The sequence below is a fragment of the Jaculus jaculus genome, chromosome 15, assembly GCF_020740685.1.
Source record: "Jaculus jaculus isolate mJacJac1 chromosome 15, mJacJac1.mat.Y.cur, whole genome shotgun sequence".
Classification (NCBI taxonomy): Eukaryota; Metazoa; Chordata; class Mammalia; order Rodentia; family Dipodidae; genus Jaculus; species Jaculus jaculus.
In genome coordinates, this window is record NC_059116.1 from 643,125 (window position 1) to 668,294 (window position 25,170).

The 25,170-nt window shown below is 39.9% G+C and overlaps 1 protein-coding gene across 2 annotated transcripts in view; it reads left to right on the plus strand.

The window, feature by feature from the left end:
* Rab27b (RAB27B, member RAS oncogene family) overlaps nt 1–25,170 on the plus strand; it is a 184,935-nt gene that overhangs the window by 99,180 nt on the left and 60,585 nt on the right. The window contains exon 1 of one of the 2 annotated variants that reach the window (XM_004654750.2): nt 10,352–10,542. The exons of the other annotated variant lie outside the window; for it this stretch is intronic. The gene's annotated coding sequence lies outside the window, so the exon portion shown is untranslated. Of the gene's footprint in view, nt 1–10,351; nt 10,543–25,170 lie in introns of those variants that run through there. 2 annotated transcript variants of the gene reach the window in all.

Consider the following 25,170-nt stretch of genomic DNA (forward strand, 5'->3'; position numbering starts at 1 on the left):
GGATACTTGGAAGGCAAAAGAAAGTGTGTGTTAGGGAGGTTTCCTTAGCCATTTATGGGTGTGGCCTGGAAATGATATCCATAACTTCTGCTCACCTTTAGTTGACTAGAACTCAGTTACATGCCTCTCCACCTACAGCAAGTTCAGAAAGAAGCCTAGGGGAGTGTTCAGGAGAAAGAGAACATAGAATCTCATAAACACTGCTAGTCTCCACCTTAAAATCCTTTACTGATAATCTCCAGTGAGTAATGTACCGAATCTATCATTTTCCTTCTTTTTTGGAAAAGTTTCTCCTGGAAGCCAACTTCCTGCTTCTTTTTCACTTGAGTTCCCTGGAGAATGTTTCTTTCAGCTCTCATGTTGCACTTGAGTTTCTGAATTTCATCTCTACCTCTTTGTTGATTTACAAGTTTGTTGGGGGTGAGGGTTTTCGTTAAGAATGGTAAATAGAAAAAATCTTTTACAAGTTTTTGAAAGTTGACTTGTCTGTGTATTCCAATCCTAGGTTTAAAATCAATTCATTTTAAAGATGTAGTGGCAGTCGGACAAATTTCTAGATCAGTTATTGCTTTTGAGAAGTTGAGTGCAGTTTATGGTTCCTTTGTATATGATTTACTTTGTGGTTCTGGGTGATGCTTGTAGGTATTTTGCTTCATTCCTCTTTGCAGAGTGATCAATTCAGGTGTGTTTAATTAATTTAAAGCTTATTCTTTCCAAATTCTAGTGGAACCTTTGATCTCTAAAGTTCATGGTCTTCAAATGTGTAATTTTCAAAGTATTTGTTTTATCACTTATCTCTGTACAGAAATACTTCATTTCTAGAACTATTTGTGATTGCTTTTAGTCATATTTTTCCTCCAATAATTTTTCCCCCTTTTTTTTAGGTAGGGTCTCACTCTAGTCCAGGCTGGCCTAGAATTCACTATGTAGTTTCAGGGTAGCCTTAAACTCATGGTGATCCTCCTACCTCTGCCTCCCAAGTGCTGGGATTAAAGGTGTGTGCCACTATACCTGGTTTATCCTCCAGTATTTTATGTAGCTTTCTAGTCTACTTTCTTTAACTGAGCTTAATCCATCTATCATATTTTTAAACACTTTGGGGTATATTTTCAATTTCAAGATGTTTTATTTCTCATTTTGGTCTTTATATATCCATTTACGTTTTACTCACTTGTCAGGCTCCCCCGGCAGGTAGTGCTGAGGAAGGACCAGGCCTGGTGGTTCCTCCCAAGGGGTTGAGGAGGAGGAAGAGGACTGTCGGTCAACTCAAAACCTCTCCTAGTCACCAGAGCAAAACCACACTGAGTTGGGAGTCTTGTCAAAGCAGGAGCTTGCTTTATTGTTACAGGCGGTTGCCTATATAATGTTGAGAACAAAGGCAGGGATTCTAGGATGAGGAGAGAGGTAAGGGCCAATAGTAAACTGTGACTATTGAAATGATAATTCCAACTCCTATGTGGATGTAGCAGGCAAGAAGCCATTAGGTGTCTTGCTGAGTCCTAGCTGGCCAGAGACAGGTCACCAAATTTTAGCTAGGCTCAGAAAGTTCCACTAGGCCTCACGTTTGGGCCTCTCAAGGCCCAACATATCCCCCTTTTGTTTTGGTAAGCACAGTGGAAAACATGGCCCCATCTTAGGTTGTCCTCCTCTGGGGATCTTGCCCGTCACTGGGTACCATTTATCCAGCTTGTTGAGAATCCACTCCATGACCTGTCTTAGGGTGTCACAGCCTGTGTGAGATCACCCATCACTGGTCACATGGAGGGCGGAGGAGGGAAGCTCATATGAGGACAGCCAGTCATATGAGGAGCTTGACTCCTGAGTTGTGAGCCTATGATAACATATTTTGACCTGATGAAGTTTTATTGCCTCTAGCCATTGGTGAATAAATTGTGTAATCTTATTAATTATACAAGGCCTAACAGTGAGGATAAGGAGAAGGAGGGGCCCAAGTAGGGGGAGAAGGTAGGGTAAGAAGGAAGCCAGTCCACAGCGGATTGTCCTGGAGGTCCTGCTGCCTCCTCTCCAAGACTTCCTGGAGACTCTTAATCTTGTCCTGGATGATTACTGATTTATTGGCATAAAAGCAGCATTTTTCCTATAAAAACAAGCATATGCCTCCCTTTTTGGCCATTAGTAGGTCTAATCCCCTCATGTTTTGTAGGACTACCTCAGCCAGGGAATCTAGCTTCCAGGAATGATATCTACATCTGGGATTAAGGTGGCTGGGGCACAAAGGCCCATCCAATTGGTGAGCAGAAAGTCATAGGCCATCCCATCTCCACAAACATAAACCATTCCAGAAGGTGGGCAGTGTTGAGCACTGGGCTCAGTTGTGTTAAGAGTACATAAGGAAGGATGAATGTACCCCACATCTATACTGGAATTATTAGGGGAAGGTGGGGCCCAAATGCAAGTTCCAGAGGAAACATTGGGAAAGCTGGATGGGGATGGAGAAGGTGGCTGAACAATTTTTTAAGGTCATATGGGCAACTGTACTGCAAGGAGCCAGGGAGGCCCAGATTGGAGGCAAAGCCAGCAATCCTCCACAAGGGAGGGAATTGTTTGGTTTAGCAATGTGAAGAGCATTTTAGGAGCAGTCCTCAGGGATGGGACACTCCCTAGAGAAGTGATTGTCAGTGTCCCCTTGTTGGGACAAATATTTCAGGTCTCTCGCTGGTACCCAAACAGGTCTTTTTTCATCTTGAGGGAAGACACATCCAAACCCTCTCCCTGCTGTGAGGAGTGGGTCTGGTCCCTGCTGTGAGGAGTGGGTCTGGTCCTCTCCAGACCAATGGGTCTCTCCATTTTACACAGATAGAACTGTAGGTAATGGATGAGGACCAATGTTTTTGAAAAGGGGATAATTGTTTATCTTCTTTAGAAAAATTTAAAATATTTAGGGTAAATAATGTTTTTTTTAGTTGGTCATGTGGGGGTAAGGATTCCCCTTTTGTTTTTGTAATTGAGACTTGAGAGTCTGATTATATCTTTCAATGATAGCCTGGCCCTAGGGGTTGTATGGGATGCCTGTGGAATGTGAGGTCTTCCATGTCTGGAGAAAATCTACAAAGGCCTTTCTTACAAAGCAGGGGCCATTATCTGTTTTAATTTGGTTAGGTAGTCCATGGGTGGCAAAGCATTGAAGCATATGGCTAATTGCATGTTTAGATTTTTCTCTGGCATGTGCCGATGCCCAGCAGGTGCAAGAAAAGGTAGCGACTGAAAGAGAAATATATTTAAGCTTTCCAAATGGAGAGTAGTGTGTGACATCAATTTGCCAAAGGTGATTAGGGTGGAGCCCTCGAGGATTGCTTCCTGTAGTTTGAAGGGGGGGTACTTGGAGGAAAGACTGATAGGACTTACAAGTCTGGACAATTTTTTAAGGTCCTTGACAGGTACCTGTGGAAACCCGTGCTTGAGACCTCTCCAGTTGACATGGGTCAATAAGTGGAAGCGTGTAGCTTCTGTAATAGTATTACACTGAGGCATAGAAGCCATTTTATCAGCCAAATTGTTTCCTCAAGAGAGAAATCCCAGTAAGTTTTGATGACCCCTGAGATGTTGAAGAAAAATGGGATTGATTCTTTGAGTAGGGAACAAGCTTGAATCATCAGAGGAGATATAGGGTTGGAGTCCAGTCTAATATGGACCTCAACCAGGTTGGGTAATAAATTAACAACATAAAGGCTGTCAGAAAATAAGTTAAATGGCCCTTGAATAGTGTCCAAAGCTAGAATGACAGCAAATAGTTCTTTGAATTGTGCTGACCCCTCAACCTCATGGGAGATTGACTTTATGGGCATAGGCTCTTTTTCCTATTTTAAGGGAGGGTAAACAGCTAGGGAAGCCCCCAGGTGCCCTACATTGGTAAACACGGTAAAAAAGTCAGGGTTAGGTTGAGAAAGAAAAAGCCTGGGGGGCTTCCATTCTAACCTGGAGAAAGAACTCATCCATTTGTGGGGGCCATAATGACAATCAATTTTACCTAGAAACCCCTCGAGAGCTATTTTAAAGCTGTGGGTATGAAGAATAGTTAGACATTGGCAGGTAAGGCCCTGGAGTGTGGAGGAATCTAGGCACCCAAGAATAATATCCATGTAAATATAAAACAGGGTATTGGGGAGATTGATAAGAGAAGAGAAAATGGATGACAGGTAATATTGACAAATGGGTGGGGTATTAGCCATGCCCTGAGGTAAGACAGTCCATTCAAATCTCCTATTTGGGCCATAAAAATTAACAGCAGGTACAGAGAATGCAAATTTTTCCATGTCTTTTGGATGGAGAGGGATAGAGAAGAAGCACTCTTTAATGTCAATGATAGTAATATGGTATATATTGGGAATAACTGGGATCCATGGGAGCCCCTCTGGAGGGTTCCAAAAGGGATCATGCATTTACTGATCTGCCTTAAATCATGTAAAAATATCCAGGACCCATTAGGCTTTTTTAATACAAAGACAGGAGAGTTCCAGGGACTAGTGGAGGGACAGATATGTCTGGTCTCCAACCGTTGATCAATATGTATGTGGAGTTGGTGTAACTTAGAAGAAGGGAGAGCCCACTGCTCAACCCATATAGGATCCCCTGGTCTCCACTGTATTTTAAACGGGGTGGGGGGGTGCTGGGCAGTGGCCCTTAGAATTAGGGGTGTTCATTGGAGTACTTTTGTCTGAGTTGCTCAAAGTAAGGGTCATCTCTATAACTGGGATGAAATTCCCTCCCTTCCTCAAACTGTTGTTGATATTCTTTTTTATCTAACAAATCATTATAAAAGGCCTTCTGGTCAGTAGTGATGAAAGCCTTGGCATCTCCAAGGATGTCTTGTCCCAGTAAGTTAGCAGTGAGCCCAGTCACCATGAGAGGGTGGACTTTTCCCCTGTCCCCACCTGGGTCAGTCCAAGGGAGCCAAGTGGCAGTCTCCCAGAAGGTGGACTGCCTGCCAACAACCAGTAGGGGAGGGCCGGGCAAAAGCTGCCAGGAGGGGGGCACTTCCTCCTTTCTCAGGACCATTCTGTCGGCTCCAGTGTTGATGAGAAGTTTGAATTTTTTATTGCCAATATTTAAAATAATTTTGGGTCTAAGGCCAGGGACCAGAGGGATGGTCTAATGGGCTTTGATGGTCACTTCCTCTTATTTAACAGGGCTGGGGAAAGCCCTGGGAGGAGTTTAAAGGCTTTCCTTGCATGTCAAACTTTGACCGACACTCCCTAGCCCAATGATACCCCCTTTTGCATTTAGGGCAGTGGGTGAAAGAGGCATTGGTCATGCCCCCAAAGGGCGGGGGAGGCTTTGGATTGTTGGGGGCACTCCTTTTTAAAGTGGCCCTCATCCCTGCACCCAAAACATGTTGAGTTTTTAGGATTTAACTGTAATGTGCAGATCGTAGTGGCCAACTCTCTGTTTATTTTCCTGAAGGGCGGCAGTCATGGCCCTCACCTGATGGGAGATAGTGCCAACTTCCTTGGTGGCTACAATCCAGCTACTCATGGAGTTGACCTTGAGACCCGCACAGGTGAGGTGGTGATTGGCTGTCATCCCTTCCCAGACCAATATTCTAGTAAACTGATCTTGTAATGCCCCTGTGGGAAATTTTCTTTGGAGGCTTTTTCCACTCTATCTATACATGTAGCCAAGTCCTCAGATGGTTTCTGAGTAATACCCATAAGCGGGGGTTCAGAGGGTCCCTCATCAAGCCTTTTCCATGCCACCAAGCCCAGTGCCCTGACCTGGTCCCTACGGGTCAGGGATAGCTGCCTGTTGAGTGCCTGTAGCATATTGATCAAAGGTACTGGAGAGCATCCCAAAAGTTATCGGCACAGGGGTGCTGTTGACTTTGGTTTCGTTCTGCCTGTGTATGGCACTAATCTTTAAAAAGGGCACACCACTTAATGTATAGGGGACCCAACAAGACAGTCCTGACTAGATTTTTCCAATCTTGGGTTGTACAAAGTTGATGAGAAAGTCCCTGTAATAGGGTCCCATCCCAAGGAGAGTTGGGTCCATCTTCCAAGACCACCTTTTAAAGCTCTTTAAGGTCCCGAGCTTCCCACCGATACCAGGCAGCAGGGTGATTGCCCCCAGGATTTAGATTGATGGGAAATAAAAAAGTAGCTTTATTTTCTGGTGGCTTGGAGGCCAAATATGAAGGAGAGGCTGAGGGGGTCCAGAAAGGGTTAGTAGATGGAGGAGGTGGAAGAGGTCCCCCAGAAAGCCAGGTAGCACTCTCAAAGGGATTGAGTGAGGAGTATAAAGATGTACCCTTTTCTGGGTTTTTTAAAGCTGTATCTCCAGGAGGAGTAGCCAGATCAGGCTGTATACTATTTTTTTCCTCTGTCTTTTGTTTATGTTTGATTGACCTTGGAGGGAAGCAGTCCTTGAGGGCCCAAATCATAGGGAGAACCCCTGAGGGGGGTATTTGACCCTTCTCCACATGTGCCTGACAAACAAGGGCCTCTGCCCTATCCCACATATCCCAATCAAAGAGATTTCCTTCCGGCAGCCATTGAACCAGCTTAAGAAGGCAATCCCAGGTCTGTCAATCCTGATTATCGGTCAAATTAAGCCCTCTACTCTTTAGGAGTGCCCTGAGAGATTCTAGGGAAGGATTGGATTTAGAGGTAGACTGTCCCATATTATAAATTTGAGAGAGAAATATCTATAAAATTAGAGCAATAGCAACCCACAGACACATGAGTACAACGCAACCACAAGGATCCAAAAGATAGGTAAACTTGTACAAAAGCCGCAGATGCAGCTTGCCTACAAACCGAAAGTGAAAGAGAACAAAGAGATGTTGACAAGCAAGTACAGGTTATAGAAGCAAATTTTAGTGCTTTAAATATGAAGACTGTAGTAGTAGTGCTGAGGAGGGACCAGGCCTGCTGGCTCCTCCCAAGGGGTTGAGGAGGAGGATGAGTGTCAGTCAACCCAGAACCTCTCCTAGTCATGGGATAAAACTCACACTGAGTCAGGAGTGTTGTCAAAGCAGGAACTTGCTTTATTGTTACAGGCCATTGCCTATATAATGTTGAGAATGAAGACGGGGATTCTAGGATGGGGAGAGAGGTAAGGGCCAATAGTAAACTGTGACTATTGAAATGATAATTCCAACTCCTATGCGGGAATAGCAGGCAAGAAGCCATTAGGTGTCTTGCTGAGTCCTAGCTGGCTAGAGACAGGTCGCCAAACTTTAGCTAGGCTCAGGAAGTTCCACTAGGCCTCTCATTTGGGCCTCTCAAGGCCCAACACTTTCCCTGAACCGAGTAAAAAGGCATATGTTCAGTTGATGTTGTTGAAACACAAATTATTCTAGTTTACTTTCTCCAGGAAATAAACCTCCAATCTCCTAGAGGCTGGAATGAGCAGATGGAGGAATTTATGCTTGGTTGACTGTATGACAGTGGGCAAGGGAACTTGGGGTCCAAGCATTCTGCTTATACATGTTTAGCTGTACCTTTATGTTTACTGTACCACCTGGCCCCACTCTATGCTGGTATTTTTGACTCATGGACCTGTACATGCTGGGTTTTGCAGACTGGTTTGCAATCTCTTATTCATAAGCTTCACCTGTAGATACTCACTATATAAATCCATCTTTTGCATCAGGTACCTATCTTCTAGCTGATTTCAGCTCTTCAAAAAAAATTGCAATTTATTTTATCTGTTGATGTCTCTTCTCTCTTTTACTTTTCTTTATGGTTTAAAACTATCTTTTTTTTTTTAATTAATTCTTATGTCCAGGGAATTTAAGGAAAGAAAGATAAAGTACAGATAATCAATTTGCTCTTTTAACTAGAAGTTTTCCAACTACATTTATCTATGTATTAATCCCAGGGCTGCTTTGTTGAATGAGACAGAAATTACATTTGTTTAATTTGTGCTATGCAAACTCCAGGGACAGGAAAGCTTTTAAAGATAATTATCATGACACATGATACTCTTCCCTTGCTTTTTTTTCCTTAAGGGTCTTTGGTTCTGCTCTATCTCTGGTCAAAATAGCCTTTGTAAAATGGCCATGTCCTTCACCTTCTCCTGGAAACCCCTCTTTCCACACAGAAGGAAATGTCCCAGTACCCTATAGTAGTGTCACTATGGACACTAATGGCTCTGAGTCTCAGAACCGGAAAGACAGGACTGCATATGGCAAGTCAGTCCAGAAGAGCTGTTCCTATAAGGGTTGGCCCTACCAGACAGGTGACATACTTATCTAAGGAAAGGTAAAAAGAGGAGCACATGATAAATGTGTGTGTTAAATTTTTTCATGAAAAGAACTTTTTTCCAGAAATTTTAGGGAGGCAGCCAAATGTGATGACTCCCATGAGCTCTACATTTAGGCTCAGTGTGCCTGAGTTCTACCTTGACTGACCTTCACGATTATGGGAAAAATATTGGGACTTTCTAAAATTTAGTTTCCTCATTCTCAAATAGGTGCAATAAATATATGCATTGCCCATTTCAAAGCAATATTGTAGAGGTCAGACAAGATGACCTGAAGGGAAAGGCTTTATAGAGTGTACACAGCACAATGATAGCTATTGTGAACAGTGAACACATTAACTGGGTGAGAATTATGAACCACTACTATATAGCACAGGAAATTATTTTAAAAATGCAGTCAAATGCTCTACCCCCAAGCTAATTATTTTAAATCAGTGTGTTCACAGTGGAATAAAATCAAGCTTGTACATTCTCTTATCTCTATTTGTCCTTGTTTTAAGCATACTTATTGTTGATGGACACAAAATAGATTTACAGAATCCTATCATCGAATTTTGAAAATTTACAAATATATTCTTTATTCATTCTTGTATTATTATTTATAATATTCTTTTAAAAAATATTTTTATTTATTTATTTTTTTGACAGAGAAAGAGGGCGAGAGAAGAGGACAGAGAGAATGGGCATGCCAGGGCCTCCAGCCACTGCAAACGAACTCCAGATGCATGTACCCCCTTGTGCATCTGGCTAACATGGGTCCTGCAAACCAGGGTCCTTTGGCTTTGCACTAAGCAATCCCTCCAGCCCATTTCTCCATTTATATTATTCTTGTATTATTCTTTGTATTTGTATATTTGTATTATTATTATTATTGTTATTTTTCGAGGTAGGGTCTCACTCTAGCCCAGGCTGACTTAGAATTCACTATGTAGTCTCAGGGTAACCTCAAACTCACAGCAATTCTCCTACCTCTGCCTCCCGAGTGCTGGTATTAAAGACGTGTGCCACCACGCCTGGCTTGTATTATTCTTTATACATTCTTTCTAGCCCTATTATTCTTATTTTCATCATAAAAATACCAAGGCATGCCGGGTGTCGTGCTGCACACCTTTAATCCCAGTACTCAGGAGGCAGAGGTAGGAGGATTGTTGTGAGTTTGAGACCACCCTGAGAATACATAGTGAATTTTCCAGGTCAGCCTGGGCTACAGTGAGACCCTACCTCGAAAAACCAAAATAATAATAACAAGTATTATAAATAAAATAGAAAAATAAAAATACCAAGGCATATAAGATAGAATATCTTTGTGTTTGAGTGGTTCTTTGCCCCTTCCACAAGAAATGCCCTCTATGCAACAGAGGCAGACCACCTCCATATTAAGTTACTGAGGTTTCAGGTGGGGGCTGAGTTCAACAATTAAAATATAAGTGGTCATTTCACCAGCCCTAACCTAAATACACAATCATAGGTTTGGAACCATTTTCTCTGTATAGGAATTAAGGAGTTGCAGTTATATGTATCCAGCCTTGTTCTTACCTTAAACATGAGTCTGAGTTAGGAATGTCAGAGTATGATCAAAATATAATTCTCAGAGACTAAACAGGATCTTCACCGTATGCAGTGTTTAGAACAGGATTGCCACATATTAGTACTTGATAAACATTTGTTAAATGGCTGAGTGTGTGGTTACTTTAATACTAACTGCTTGCTCTCAACTGGCTTTAGGAAGTGATGATTCCAATGGCACATGCGAACTAATATATTTTCATGAACATGTCCTACGTTTCAAAATGCAATTTTTCCACTTCTTTTTCTATTACCTGGGACCCGGTCCACTCGTCCACTCATCCTCCATGAAGACAAGCTATGTCTCCCCACACTGCCATGGGCTCTTAGATCGAGATGTCAAAGAAAACACAGAAAAATAAGTAAATAAAAATGAGCTCGTCGCTAGGGCACCGAACCCCACAGCATGGAGAATTAACCAGGAGCCAAGTGTGTTTCTTAGTGCCCATGTTGAGTCACCCAGCCAAGATTGGCCCGAGGTGAGCTGGGCACATCCGCGTTAGGAGGACGGAGACACGCCTTCTCCTCACGCAAACCTTCCCGGTCCTGATCCGAGCTGCCTGGGTGCCTTGGGGTGGTGCTTCTAGCCCCTCCACTTGCAGTCTTGCAGGCCGGGGCTGGGGACCCACCAGATTCAGGTTGGAGGAACAGGATGACAGTAGCGCCGTGAAGCAGAAGCCTGCAGGTCCGGGGAAGCCGAGGCACCGAGGGGACCTGAAACCCGACACCGCGCTCCTGGCGGCTGGGCGGCTGGTGAGTTGCGGAGGGCGGGCTGAGGCTGGACGCGCCGCCACCCTCGCCGGCGCCCGCGGCGGTGAAGCGGCTCAGGGCGCAGGCCTGGCGCTGCCGAGTTCCCTGAGTCCGCTCCGAATCCCTGCGGAGAAGACCCCGGCTGCCGAGCGCTGCTTCAGCCACGTCCCTTTGTTTTGGTATTTGCCTATCCAACAGCTGGTGAGGGCAGAAACCAAACCAAAACACCAACACTGGACCCAGGCATGCCCAGTGCCTTCCATCTCTAACAGCAAGATAATGATTCATAAGAGCAAGAACGACGAAGGCATGTTCGGGGTTGCATCTGGGGAGAAGTGACTTAGGGATTCTGGCCAGGCAAGTGACAGGACATTTCTCCGCACTTCCTCAGGTGAATCGGCCACAATCAAGAGTCATTTCTGTTTTCCCATGTTTTACTCTGCTACTTTCAGATTCTTATCTGAGTGCTGCATCTGAGGTGTGGGGTGAGTGTTCCTGCTAATGGTCCCAATAAACTAGCTTCCAACACGTTCCTCACGGTAACATGATCATATCACACCTCCTAAATCTATTGAACCAAGTGAAATGTAAGCAGAGATGCCCTTCCTAGGAAAGGCTGTGTTTGGTTAAAGCTGGCACACCTGTAGCATTTTGTTGGCTTCCTGTGCAAGATCTAAAAAACTACAGCTATTGGACTCCATTTCTATAAATTAAGTCTGAATGGATAGCATGCAGTTTCAGGGACATTAGAAAATTACCGTTTATAGTAAAAGTATTAATCTTGATCTTGGCTCTGCTTTAAAGACAAATGTCTACGGTTCTCAGTCACACTTCTGGGTAGCATATATAAGGTAATATACATGGTTAATAACTATATGTTTTTCAAAGTAGACAGAAAACAAGGACTTCAGCATTATAAAAAGGTCAGGTGGATACTATATTTCAAGCTACTGTAATATCTAGTTTGCAGTTATAAGGTGAGAGTCATGCTTTTCTTATGCCAGCCTACCCTATAGTTTCCAATCAGAATCCCTTAGCCATATGAGATCCAGATCAGCCATTCTTGCAGCCAGGCAGAGATTCCTATGGTTCATCAAAGGCTGCTCTTGACAGATGCCTTAATATGTAAGAGAACTGCTTACAAGTGGAGTTGTGGACTATTGTACCATGTTGCCATAATTACTTTTGAAAGGAAAACAAACCATTTCAGATGAAACTGGATAAGCCTGTTCTCATTGTTGCCAAGAAGCAATAAAGAGAATCTGTCAAGTGCAAGCAAAGCACAGTTCTCTCTGCACAGGTCAGTAATGGAACAGGCATGTTTGACCTGATAGGGAGTTAACCCATGCAGAGTCCTTTTCTCAACTCTGCACTACATCCTCCTATACAGAAATATCTTCTGGTTTCATAACTGCTGCTCATTTACCCAACAGTTCTTCTGGAAATGTGGACACCATCCACAGTCCTAGGTTGTTCAAAACTGAAATGTGCTCTCTTCCACCCCCACTCTTGACAACTTTGGCCTGGTTTGCGGTCTTCCTGATCAGTGAAGCATGAACTGCAGACCAACTATGCATATCATGTTTGCCTCACAATGAATCCAGTTTCTCATGTTGACTCATCAAGGCAGATTGACCAATAGTTCAGCTCTGAAGTAATTAATTATAATGTTGAGATGCAGGGAAATAATTACAATAGAAACAGGGCAAACCAGATGCTTCCCACGAATTATTACTAAAGCTAGCTGTCAAAGGGGAATGATTGTTTTATTCATTGCTAGGTATGTATGGAGTGTACACTTGTCCTATAGGAACACGTCCTATAGGTCCTATGAAGAATATTGATGAACCTAAACCCTACCTGTAGAGTTGAGGGTATTACTTCATTGATCTGAATGAAGCCATTTACAATCACCATCCATATTTTTCAAATGTAAAACTTCTCTCCTCAGCCTTCTTTAAATAGGGGCACGTGTGTATGACCAATAAAGCATTCTGTTAGTAAATGGTGGAAAACCTCTTAGAACTTTTGTCTTTTTAACTAAGCAACTATTTGATATATTGAGAAAAACAATTTGTTCAGTTGTTTGCACATTTGTTCAACAAATAACTCTTTTGGGTTACATGCCGTTCTGGGCTCTAGTGAACAGAAGTGGACAAAATAGGCAAATTTCCTTAACCCTGTGTATCTTACCATTTATCTGGGAGACAAAGCGTAAAATAGATGAACAATTTAATCCTTGGTACATTATGAGAAAGTGCTAAGGAGCATTGAGTTCAGTTGTAGAGGCAAGGAGTGCTGAAATGGCAAATCAAGTCCTTCACTGAGAAGTTAGTTCCATGCTGATCTGGAGCTAGTGAGGAAGTACATCTGTGGATACAAGGAGGACTGAATGACCAGCAAGCAGAAGCTTACCAGGTATCCACTAGGATAGAGACAATAACAGGGCCAGGTCATTGATGGATTTGAAGGCCCTAATATATATGTTGCCTTCTGGTTTCTATTCTAGGTGAAATGAGAAAAACTGTGAGTTAGACATAGGGCCTGTAAACATTTTTCAGCAAATCCTTACTGAGTATTCTATGAACTTTCATATTCTACTAAGTACTGTGGATAATCAAAGTTAATAAACATGCAAGAATTCTATAACATGGAAATTGCATTCTAGTGTGGGCAAATAGACTCCAAAAATAAATAAACAAATCAGTGATTCTACAAGATCATTATGAAAAATGTGATAAAAGGTAACATAATGAAAGTGTCCTGGGAGGGGCTGTATAGTTATAGAGAGAGTTTCATTGTAAGTTTATTATATTTTTATTGAAGTATTGTAGTTGTACTTATTTCTGAGGTACACTGTGATGTTTCAATTACATATATCGTTGTCCCTCTTTATCAATGGGTTATGTCTGCATGTATAGCAAGATTGCATCTTCATTGAATACAGGACTCTTTCTCATTATGATTCCTTAAACAACCCCAAAAGACTATCATTTACACATTGTTTGCACTGAATTAATATGATAATCTTTGCTTGATAGGATTTAGAATCACCATAGAAACAAATGTCTAGGGATGTTTGTGAGGAATTTTCTAGAGTAGGTTAATTGAAGTGGGAAGACCCACCGTAACTGTGGGTGGTACCAGTCCAGAGCCTGAGATGCTAGACTGCATAACAAGAAGAAAGCTAGCTGAGCAGATCACTCCTCTCTGCTGCATGAGTATGGAGTCAGTAAGCTTCCACAATAATATCTTCCCCACTATGGTGGACTGTTACCTCCAGCTGTAATGAGAAATAAGCCCTTCCTTTCTTAACTTGTTTTTGTTAGGAATTTTGTCACAGCAGTGAAAGTAATACAATTAGGTATTGTCAGTAATCTAGATATGATTTAAAGTATAGATTTAAAATACGTATCTTGGGCTGGAGAGATGGCTTAGCGGTTAAGCTCTTGCCTGTGAAGCCTAAGGACCCCGGTTCGAGGCTCGGTTCCCCAGGTCCCACGTTAGCCAAATGCACAAGGGGGCGCATGCGTCTGGAGTTCGTTTGCAGAGGCTGGAAGCCCTGGTGCGCCCATTCTCTCTCTCTCCCTCTGTCTTTCTCTCTGTGTCTGTTGCTCTCAAATAAATAAATAAATAATTTTTAAAAAAATACATAACTTATGTGAAGGTTATATTTAAATACTGTGTAATTTCATATAAGGCCTTAAACATATGCATTTTGGTATTTCTAAGGGTTTAAGAATCAAATCACTGCAGAAATAGAGAAATATTACATTATGTAATGATTAAATCAGAATATTTGCATGATTATCATTTCAAATTCTAACACTTACTTCTTTGTGAATAAAGTGTTTTATATCTATAGAAATGATGTTTTTAAAACAAATTTTCTGGCTTCCTGAAGAACAATGAATTTTGGGTGACCAATGTAAATGAAAGGTGGATAGGGGCTATTCCAATAGACTGGAGATGGCTATAGCAATGATGAGAATGGGAGCAATGGTCCTGGAGAGAATCAGGTTGCTTCAGAAAATATTGAAAGCAGAGTTGGCAGGGATTGCTAATAAATTGGATAAAGGGTGGAAATGAAAGAGCAAAAATGGTTACCAGGATGCCTACTGAAAATACTAAATAAATGATGAAGTCATTTCCTAATATTGTTAAAGCTAGTTAAAAAAACATGTTTGAGAGAAAAGTGAAGATTCCATTACCAATATTGGGAAGTATTTTTAGGTAGTTTTTTTTTTTTTTTCAAGGTAGGTTCTCACTCTAGCTCAGGCTGACCTGGAATTCACTATGTAGTCTCAAGGTAGCCTTGAACTCATGGTGATCCTCCTACCTCTGCCTCCTGAGTGCTGGGATTAAAGGCATGCACCAACATGCTCAGCTTCCTATTTTTAGCTTTTTAAGTAGAAATATAAAATTGGACTTTTGCATCTATATATTTGGAACAGAAGTCATAGCTGAATATGAGAATCTCTGGATGCTTTTAAAGCCATGATCTTGAGGACAGTATGTGGCCATGTGGAACCATTGGCAACTTTGATATGTGCTGGCTTCCAAAAAAAAAAAGAAAAAAAAAACACAAAAGCAAAAACCAGAAAGAAATTAGAAAAACTAACTTTAAAATGCATTTCACTTAGTCTAAGAAAATGGATGGAAATGAGAGAGCCCATCAAAGCCTGCATTTTCAGCATAGTTTAAGGAAGACTGAAACCAAGAGTGTACTGAACCTTGTTGAAAATGCTAAGGAGAGACAAAAATTCTTTAAATATTGCTCAGAACAAAACAGTGAGTAAAAGTGTTGCACATATGAATGTAAGATATTAAGAAAATGAAACTTCTCCCTCTCTTTATCTCTCTCTCTCTGAATTACATCTTTAGCCCTCTTTCAAAATTTCAAAATTATATAATATATATATATATGGATAGATAGAGAGTACTGACAATTAAAACATTAGATAGCACTAAAAGAAACTAAAATTAAAGAATCTTAAGTAGTTTTGTGATTATAAGGAGCTTCTTTCAATGGAAAAGAATGATGGTAGGTGTGGCCAGGGGGTCTTCTGTGAGGACACAGAATGCCAGTTGAGATGTGAAGGATAGCTGGGTTCCAGTTAGGTAAAGAACTGGAGAAAAGCAAATCAGACAGCGCAAAAGCACCTATGGTATTTCTAACTCAGGAAAAAGCTTGGGGCATTGAAGGATCTGAGAGGGGGAAGTGAGGAGTGTAAAGATGGAGGCAGAGAATGGCACAAATGAACTTGAAGGTGCTCCTTGGTAAGTCATAGCAGGCATTAGGGAAAACCAACAAGATCATCACACAGAATGATTTGCCACAGGTGTTGTAGGGATGGTTGCTACTGGGAAAATTCATAAAATGTCCCTCTCTTCCAAAGTGGTTATCCTACAAGTATGAGAACATAATTTATTTGATATTTGGTAAAGAATTTAGATGAAAAATTGAGAACTGACAGTAAAAGTTTAGTTATAAGAATGAAAACAAATCAAAGTAAATTCATCTCTATCTGGCATATAAACCAAATGAGAGGGGGTATAGTTAGGGTAACTGGCCTCCTGAAAGTAATAATAATAAAAAAAGAAAGTCTGCATTTGCTAGAAACCAAAAATGATCTGACTTCTTTTTCTTTTTTTTAAATATTTTTTTCCATTTTTATTTATTTGAGAGTGACAGAGACAGAAAGAGGCCCATATATATATATAGAGAGAGAGAATGGGGGCGCCAGGGCTTCCAGCCACTGCAAACGAACTCCAGACGTGTGCACCCCCTTGTGCATCTGGCTAACATGGGTCTTGGAGAATCAAGCCTTGAACTGGGGTCCTTAGGCTTTACAGGCAAGCGCTTAACCACTAAGCCATCCCTCCAGCCCAAAATGATCTGACTTCTTATCTCTTGCTTAGATCCCTAGACCTGTTTTTCCATAAACAACCAGGACCACTCCTGGGAGGGAAGTCTTTCTTAGGATTTAAACATTGTGGTCAAGTTCAGGCCCTGGAACTTGGTGTCAGGGCTAGCCTCTTCCTGAGACAGCCCCTACCCCTACCCAATGTCCCTCTGGTTCACTTGAGCCAGAAGACAGGCCACCACTATAAGGTTATACATACCTTTGCAAGGGGAAGTCCATTTGAGAACTTCTAGCTGTGGGTGAGATTTTCCCTCTGCTGGGCCTTGGCTGGCTTGGGTCCAGTTCCAGCTGGTAGAGCCCCCTAAACTCTTACTGTCCACATGGGCTTCTTTATCCTCGCCAGCTCCCCAAATGGCAAGAGCTCCTTGAACTTTATTTTCTCTCTTTTCTTTCTGTGGTTTTTCCAGGCCCTCCATGTGGGATCTCTAGCCAAGTGGGTGCCTTTCCTTGGCTTTGTACCTCACTCAATAAATATAATTTAATAATTATCCTTCTCAGTCTTTTTTATTCAATTCTTTGATTAAAATTAGATATGAACCTAGGGTTTAGAGTTCAAGGACTTTCCTGGGCCCCCAAGCACCCCATTTCACAATTGTTTAATATCCAGAAATGCAAGAATATTTCTAGGTAGATAAAGCTGTTCATTGAAGGCAGATAATTATTTTAATCTATTATTAATCAAATATTTCCAGTACTGTACAGTATGTAGGTAAAGTACATAGTATTTGGTTTCCTAAAGTTTGTTTTTGTTGTTAATTCATTAGTTTATTTATTTGAGAGGAGAGAGAGAAAGAGAGAGAGAAAGAGAAAGAGAAAGACGAACAGAAGACAGAGTGAGTGTATGGGTGTACCAGGGCCTCTTGCCTCTGCAAATAACTCCAGGTGCTGCTATAAGCATTGAGGAAGCAACACTGAAAGACATACTTGGAGGGGAGAAAAAACACTATAATTAAAAAATATATATCAGGGTAGATGATAATGAATCAGCTTAGAAGAACTACCTGTTTAATCTCCAGTTGGAAATGCATGCTAGCTGATGAAGGCCACAGTAAAGAGTTTCCTTTTGTCCCAGGGCTTTACTAGACTAGCATGAGGTGATTCTTATTCTGAAGTTAGCCTATTCAATCTCCCCAAGTCTATTTTGTTCGATTTTAATATTTCACTTAGCCACTGGGAGTACAAAGTAAACAAATGGAGAGCATGTATCTTATTAGTTACGCTGTCTGATGTTCTTAATTTGGGTGCTGTCTTTCTGCCCCAGGAACTTATAGATAGGATGAGAATTTCTTCCACCTTCAATTATATAAAGTATTTTTAAATAGAAGATGGAGGGTGAAGATATGTTTTGACTTTCACTGAGTACAGTCTCACTAATCTATAGCTGTGGTCCCTTTTGACTTGAGAAGACCCAAGTGCATTTTTTCCCCCTATCATTGAATTCTGTGTTGTGGTTTCCCTATGTGTAATAACTATAGTATGATACCCGAGTTTCTTTAAAAAAAAATTCTCTCTTACTATGTTCTTTCTTTTCTCCAATAGTTTTTTTTTTTTTTCGATGTAGGGTTTCACTCTAGCTCAGGCTGACCTGGAATCTGGAATTCACTATGTAGTCTCAGGGTGGCCTTGAATTCATGGCGACCCTCTTACCTCTGCCTCCAGAGTGCTGGGATTAAAGGCGTGTGCCACCAAGCTTTTGTTTTTGTTTTGTTTTTTTAAACCAAGGATGTACTATGGTTCTTGTTCCTTATAACATTTCCCCTTTCAAAGTCCACTTAGGTTTTTAATGTAGGTGTGAGTGAGTGAGTGAGTGTGTGTGTGTGTGTTAGAGAGAGAGAGAGAGAGAGAGAGAGAGACAGATAGACAGACAGACAGACAGAGAGAGATGTCTGTGTCTGTCCCTAGGGAACCAGACACTATTCAACTGTTCTTTCCTTCCCAGAAAGTGTAGAATTACAGTAAACTTAGTGAAATGAATTCTTGAAGTATAAACTAAGCAGTCTTGAGCACTGAAGTTGATTCTGAAAATCAAAAAAGTAGACATATTAGGTTAAAGGCTGGGACCTTGAGAACAGAGAATTAAGTCAAAGTAGAAAAGGGACTATTAAAGTTCATATATGTTGACTTCAATCATGTCTGAATTTAAACCAATTAACTAGTTTTACTCTCAGCATGTTATGCATGTGTGATTTTGGGCATATAATTTACTTTAAACTTTAAGGCACTTATTTGTAAAAACTGGGTTAATGGTGAATAATTCATGTAAATTTTGTAATGATGTAGCTAGATAACATGTTTAATAGACTAATTAGAATATAATAACAAATAAAAATACTTTCTAATAACTATTTCTCAGATTTCTATTGAATATCTATTTGTCTAGAATTGATATTTTCTAGTTTACTAACCAGGTAAATAGGATATGAGACTAATTTTTAAATGTTTGTATCTATACAATTTATGTCTGATAGTTGCATATTTTTCCCTACTAGAAATATATTCTTTACTATGCTACTGCCTCAAATAAATATTCTAATGGATCAAGAAAAATAATCAGTTTTTTCATTAAATGTGTGTTGTATCTGCACCTTTTATTGGTACTTGTAGGAACTCTGAAGTTCATTTTTATATCTAAAATCTTGAGAAAGAAATGAACCAGTTAGAGGTAGGCAGAGGAGGTATGGAGGAAGCAGAGGGGGAAAGGGACAAATTATAATGGCATTATGTATGGAAGTGCCACAATAAAATAGATTACTTTCTATCCTAAGTTTAAACAGCTTTAAAAAAAATATTTATTAGAGAGAGAGGGGGCGGGGAGAGGGAGAGAAAGAATGGACAACCAGGGCCACAGTCACTGCATACAAACTCTAGACATATGAATTACTTTGTGCATTTGAGTTTGTGTAGGTCCTGGGGAATTGAACTTGGGCCACTAAGCTTGCAAGTAAGCACCTTTAACTGTTGAATCATCTCTCCACTGTCTGTATTCTAACTTTTAAAAATGAGTGAGCTATAAATAAAAAACCCTACTCATACATGTTGAATGTACCCTTTAAAAAGATGTACTATTTGCACCACAGTATTTTATCAATATTTGCATTTGTCTTATTTTGAAATAATTTGTGTTATTTTGAAATATTTATAATGATCTTATTTTTCAAGAATTTTACCTTAAAGTATATAGAATTTGGGAAAGAAGGATTTAATAACATCACAAAGCTGCTATCTAATAGATTTGTTTTTCACAGTAAACATGGATTGTGCATGGTTGGTAGATCCAAACAATAAAATGAGAAATCAAAGAATTATTGACATTCTTTGAGAAGTACAAGTTCTGGAATAGTTTAAATTTTAAGGAAAATGTCAAGTTAGTTAAAATTAACAATGTGTTTTATTATAATAAAAAGGAAAACACCTAGCTACATATTGACTCAGGTGCTTCCTGAATTAAGACCCAGATTTTCTCCAATTTTCTCCTAATGTCACAAAATACTGAAGCAATGTAACCAGTTTAGTGATTTCTTAATTATTTTAGTGTACCAAAGGTAGTTATAAAAATTCACTGTATGGAAATCTCTATCCTCCATGCCAACACCTGACCTCTCTCAAAATTTGATCTTAATCTTCTCAAGGTTAGCAATACTTGTATTCTCAAATGTTAGTGGCCAGGATTTCCTCACCCCAGTATAATTTTGTGTCTGTCTGCATATTTTTAATTGGTAATTCATTGAGTGCCTGCTATGGGTCAGCAAATGTTCAGTACTTTGACTGTAATGATGTATAGGACATAGTTCCTGCTTTTTGATTTTTATTTGTGAAATAGGATGGGTGTATGTGCCACAGTGTGTGTGTGGAGGTCAGAGGGCAAGTTCAAAGTTTCTGTGTTTCAACTTTTTTGAGAGTGTTCTTTGCTCCTATAAATGAACTGTCAGACTGCAAATTAACATCCATGTAGTTGGCCTGGAAGCTTTGAATTTTCCCTGATCCTCCTTCCACTGTTGTAGGCAAGTTGGGATCACAGATGCACATGGAACTTTGCATTCTTCTTTATATGGATACTGAGGAATTGAACCAGAGCCAACAGGCTTTGAAAGCAACCACTTCCTACTGAGCCAATTCCCATGTTCCAAGTTGATGCTTTTGAAGAGCATAGAACCTGGAAAGTTTACCTGAGCAGGTAATGGCCTGTATCCTGATAAGCTACCAGTTCATCCTTTGAATATATTGTTTGTAGTAATAAAGAGGATGATAAAGTTCGGAGAAATCAGTAAGTGGAAAATGAAAAAGATCTCAAATTCGCTTAGTAATGATAAAGTTGGGGAAAAGAAGACAGACTTGAGAAATATTACTAAGAATGAGCCTTGACTAGATACTGGAAGAAAGGAGGAAGTTGTATAAAGTTTTACTTGCTGTTTTTACTTTATAAGGAAATTGATGGGTGAAGAGTGCTCTTCAAAACTGAAATCAGGCATAGAGAAAGTGAAGCAAGTTGAGGGGAAGAAGACAAACTGCATTTGAGGTGCCCATGTTCATCTAATTTGATTTACTCATGAAAATTGCAAATGAAATCTAGATCTACCAGGAGCAATCAGGCTGGTAATAGCAATTAGAAATGTTACATGTAGGTGATGGAAGTGATTACAGCACCCATGAAACCAAATGTCATTTCATAATCCTGGAGAAATAGGAGGACCCATAAGCTAGAACGATTTTATTTTAGTAAACAGCACTCTGCTGTGATGAATAATGGCATTTAAACTCTGGAGGCACATAGGGGCAACATAATCTATCTATCATGTATCTACATCTATCTACTTAGCTATCATCTATCTATCATCATATATCTATTTATAATAATAATCACCATTGTTAAATTTGAAGGTCATATTAAATATGTGGATAGCTTCTTGCCTCTATGAACATGACCTCATTTATCCCTTTCTGCAAGGCATCCACATTAAGTAACATTCCCTTTCCCTATATTTCTGTCAATTATATCTCTCAGCCTACCCTGTGAAACATGACAAGTCAAATGTCAGTTGTATACAATATGTAGTACCATTTATAAAACCTAAGAGATCCTTAGAGGATTGAATATGTTGATCTAGGCTTATTAGTATTATTCTCTAGTAATTGAAATCTGGTCACTTTTAGTTTAAGCTCAAATTAACTCTCAACTTCCCTCTCTTAATTTTCCTTCTGGCTCTGCTATGACTAGCTTTACATATTTAACCTCAAACTCAACATAACAAAACACAACAAACTGCATCTTGATATTCTAAGAGAATTGGAAAAACAATTGTCTAATATTGATTATTTTATAGTGATACAATAATATGTAAATTTCTGTTGGATTAACTTGTTAAGAATGCAAATGACTGATCCTGCTTAGGTAAGTTACTCTTGCCTCTACCTCCTCTTTCACACCAAAGCTCCATTGCCATTATTAGCATTCTTTCCTGTTCATTGTTTTAGAAAGTTTGGGCAACACCCTTAATATAGCCATCTGGCTATTTCTCACTGTCCATAAGTACTCCTGGTTTTTAGATAACCTGTTTAAGAATTTACTATATGCTTTCTTATCCAAATCACATCTTCTATGCACCTTCTCATGTCCTGTGGCAGAGTGCAAAAATTTCTTCATTATGGCTGTGAAAGTTCTTATTCTGAACAAGTGATTTTAACATATTTTTTATAAAGGCTCTTTGCAATTTATTTTCCAATTACTATAGACAGAAAAAAAATCCCAAGAAGACATTTAAATGACTCATATAGGAGTTAGTCATATGATCCATATCAACAAAGTTCCAAGTCAAGATCATGTTGGTTTTCGTCCTCTGTTTTTTCTGCCTGGGCATTTTGTTACTTAATTTATTCATTAAGCTACTATCTAATTGTGACTATTCTAAATTTTGTTCTGTACATTAATCAATATTTCATAATCTCTTGGGAAAGATGAGCCTTTTTTTCTTGTTTGAGTTTGTGTATAGGTAAGCTCGTATTATGGGGAAATCTCTTGCTTTATCAAAAGTGTCTGACTTTGAAAATGTAATAATAAATATGACAAAAGGGCACAAATGCAATTGCAAGGGTAGAACTACAACTTGTGAAAAATATTTACGAATTACTTTAAATAATAGTATGACCTGGTTGTCAAGGGTGAAAAGCCACAGTGATATTAATCCCTTGACTATAGACTGGCAATAACCACCATTATTTAAATTTTTTTTTATCAATTAGTTTTGTATTCAGCAAATACAGTCAGTTTGGTACCATTATTAGGCTCATTCGTGACCTACACCCTCCCCATTGGCCCCTCCTTGTTGAGGTAAATGGGTCGTGCATTATGAAGTTAGCCCACAGTTATGGGTAAGATAAATGTCTCTGCATATCATGACCCAACATGTGGTTCTGACATTCTTTCCACCCCCTCTTCTGCAAAATTTCCCTGAGCCATGTTGGGTTCATTTTTGGTCTGCTTCAGTGATGAGGTGTTGGGGGCCTCTGAGGCTCTGGCTCTCTGATTTGGTAGGAGTTGATTTTTCTCTGTGTTGGTCTCCTTCCCCCTTGTGCTGGTATCCGGTTCATCAGGAAAACAGCACCCTTGCTTGCTTCACCAATTTTTCTAGTTTCAGCTGAGGCCCTTTTGAGGTATGATGGGGTGCCTCTCTCCTTAGGCAATTGAAAAGGAGAAGCAGATTCTCCAATGGAGAGTAAGTTAGCACCAGGACAAATGAGATAACCCTTACATTTTTATAGAGAATTTAAGAGGTGTAGGCCCTCTTGTAGCCCATGATTGATGGCAGCTTGATAATGGAGAGTGGGCTTATGTTTGGATATGGTTCTGACTTGTTTCCTAGCTCCAGCTATGGGTCCCATACCACTGAGGGGATCAGTTAGCCAAATCAAGAGCAGTTGGTTCCCCACCATGGCTGTGTGCCACTATTGCACGTGTGTGGGCACCACAACAGGTTATTTGCTGCTAAGTAGGTTAGACCATGAGTTGCTTAGACAGATATTGGTCATTTTCCCCCAGTTGCCCTTGTAGCACCTTCTGGCACTAGACACGCTGACTGTCTGGGGACTGATTCTCTTCTAGCTTCCAGCCATGCCATTCCATTTTACATGTCAATCACATAAGGTGTCTTCAGCAGTAGGGTCTTACCACTAATCTTTGGTGGGTCATCAAGTACTCTGACAGAAACATGTCTTTCTTTTAGGAAACCTTGTAGGTCTCTCTGATCAAAAGCTCATTGTGGATGATAGCCCCATGCTCTTACTGGGAGTTACAGTCAATGCCCACTAAGAAAATGAGGAAAAAGATAAATAATATACAAGAGCTAGAGAGAATCACCATTATTTTTGGCTTTGAAATATTGTCCCAAAACATGCATTCATTATGTGCATCAGTTTTCAAATATACACACTGTGATGTGAAAAATTTGACAATCTTAATGGACATAATTTTAAAATTCATTTTTATTACTGGTATCTTTGTGGATTCTTTTTACATATAATATTACTATTTGAGGACTTTATATAATATATAAGCATAGTATGAAAAATAATTAAAAGAGGGTTCAAGTAAGCAAACATCCCACATACCTACATATGGGTCCCACATACCTAAATAAAATTCTGGGCATGGCACAAAATTCCTGTTATCCAAGCTACTAAGGCAGAAGCAGGATTGTCTTCAGAGTTGCTGCCTGTTTTGTCTAATCAGTGAACTCTAGGTTCAGTGAGAGACCCAATCTCAAAAAGTAAGGTAGAGAGTGATTGAGGAAGACACCCAATATCAACCTCTGGCTTACACACTCACACACATGCACATGCAAACAGAAAATACATGTTCACACATATACACCCTACAGCCATACAAAGAAAACAAAACAAAACAGCAAACACAAGTTGTAAGGGAACAATTTGAGGCAAAAGAACTGTATCAAAGTTTTTGTGGCTTACATGGATGACACCAAGATGACATGGGATTTCTTACCATAATATCATTCAAATCTTTGTAACCTCACAGATCTAACACTAAGTTAGATTCACGTTCTAAGAATATGTGGTCAGTTATATAAAGGGTCCTGCTCTTTTTTTTCAGTAGACTCTCTTGTGTTTTCTTAGTAAGGGTATTGGTGCCTAGGTACAATCTGAGACTTTTTATTTTTATTTTTATTTTTACAACTGTTGTCCACAACATGTGATTGAGTATTTGATGGTAAGTTCTCAACTTACCAACTATTGAATATAGGTTAGCATTGTCAGTCAGTGAGCTGGTAGGTACTGTTTGTGTGTGTGTGTGTGTGTGTGTGTGTGTGTGTGTGTGTGTGTGTGTGTGTAGACTGAAGTAGTAGCAACAGGTCAAATAGCCCATTTATCTTCCCATCAAGAAGTGGCACATGATTATCTGATTCAACCTCAGCCAACAACAATTAGATATAAATAATTTCAGGCTCTTCAAACATGTTTACAGTTGCAAACTAAGTGGTCAGCCTCACAGACACATGATAACAAGAAGTATTGCAGTTGATTGTACCCTGGGAATTTTAAAGTAATATGATTCCAATTTTTTTTTACCTCTGTTTTTTATATTTAGAAATCGTTATCAATGCCCTATTCAGTCCAATTTCTATGCTCCGAGCCTAGATCAACAGACTTATTACATAGAATAATGGGATAAAAAGCTTGAGAAACTGAAAAA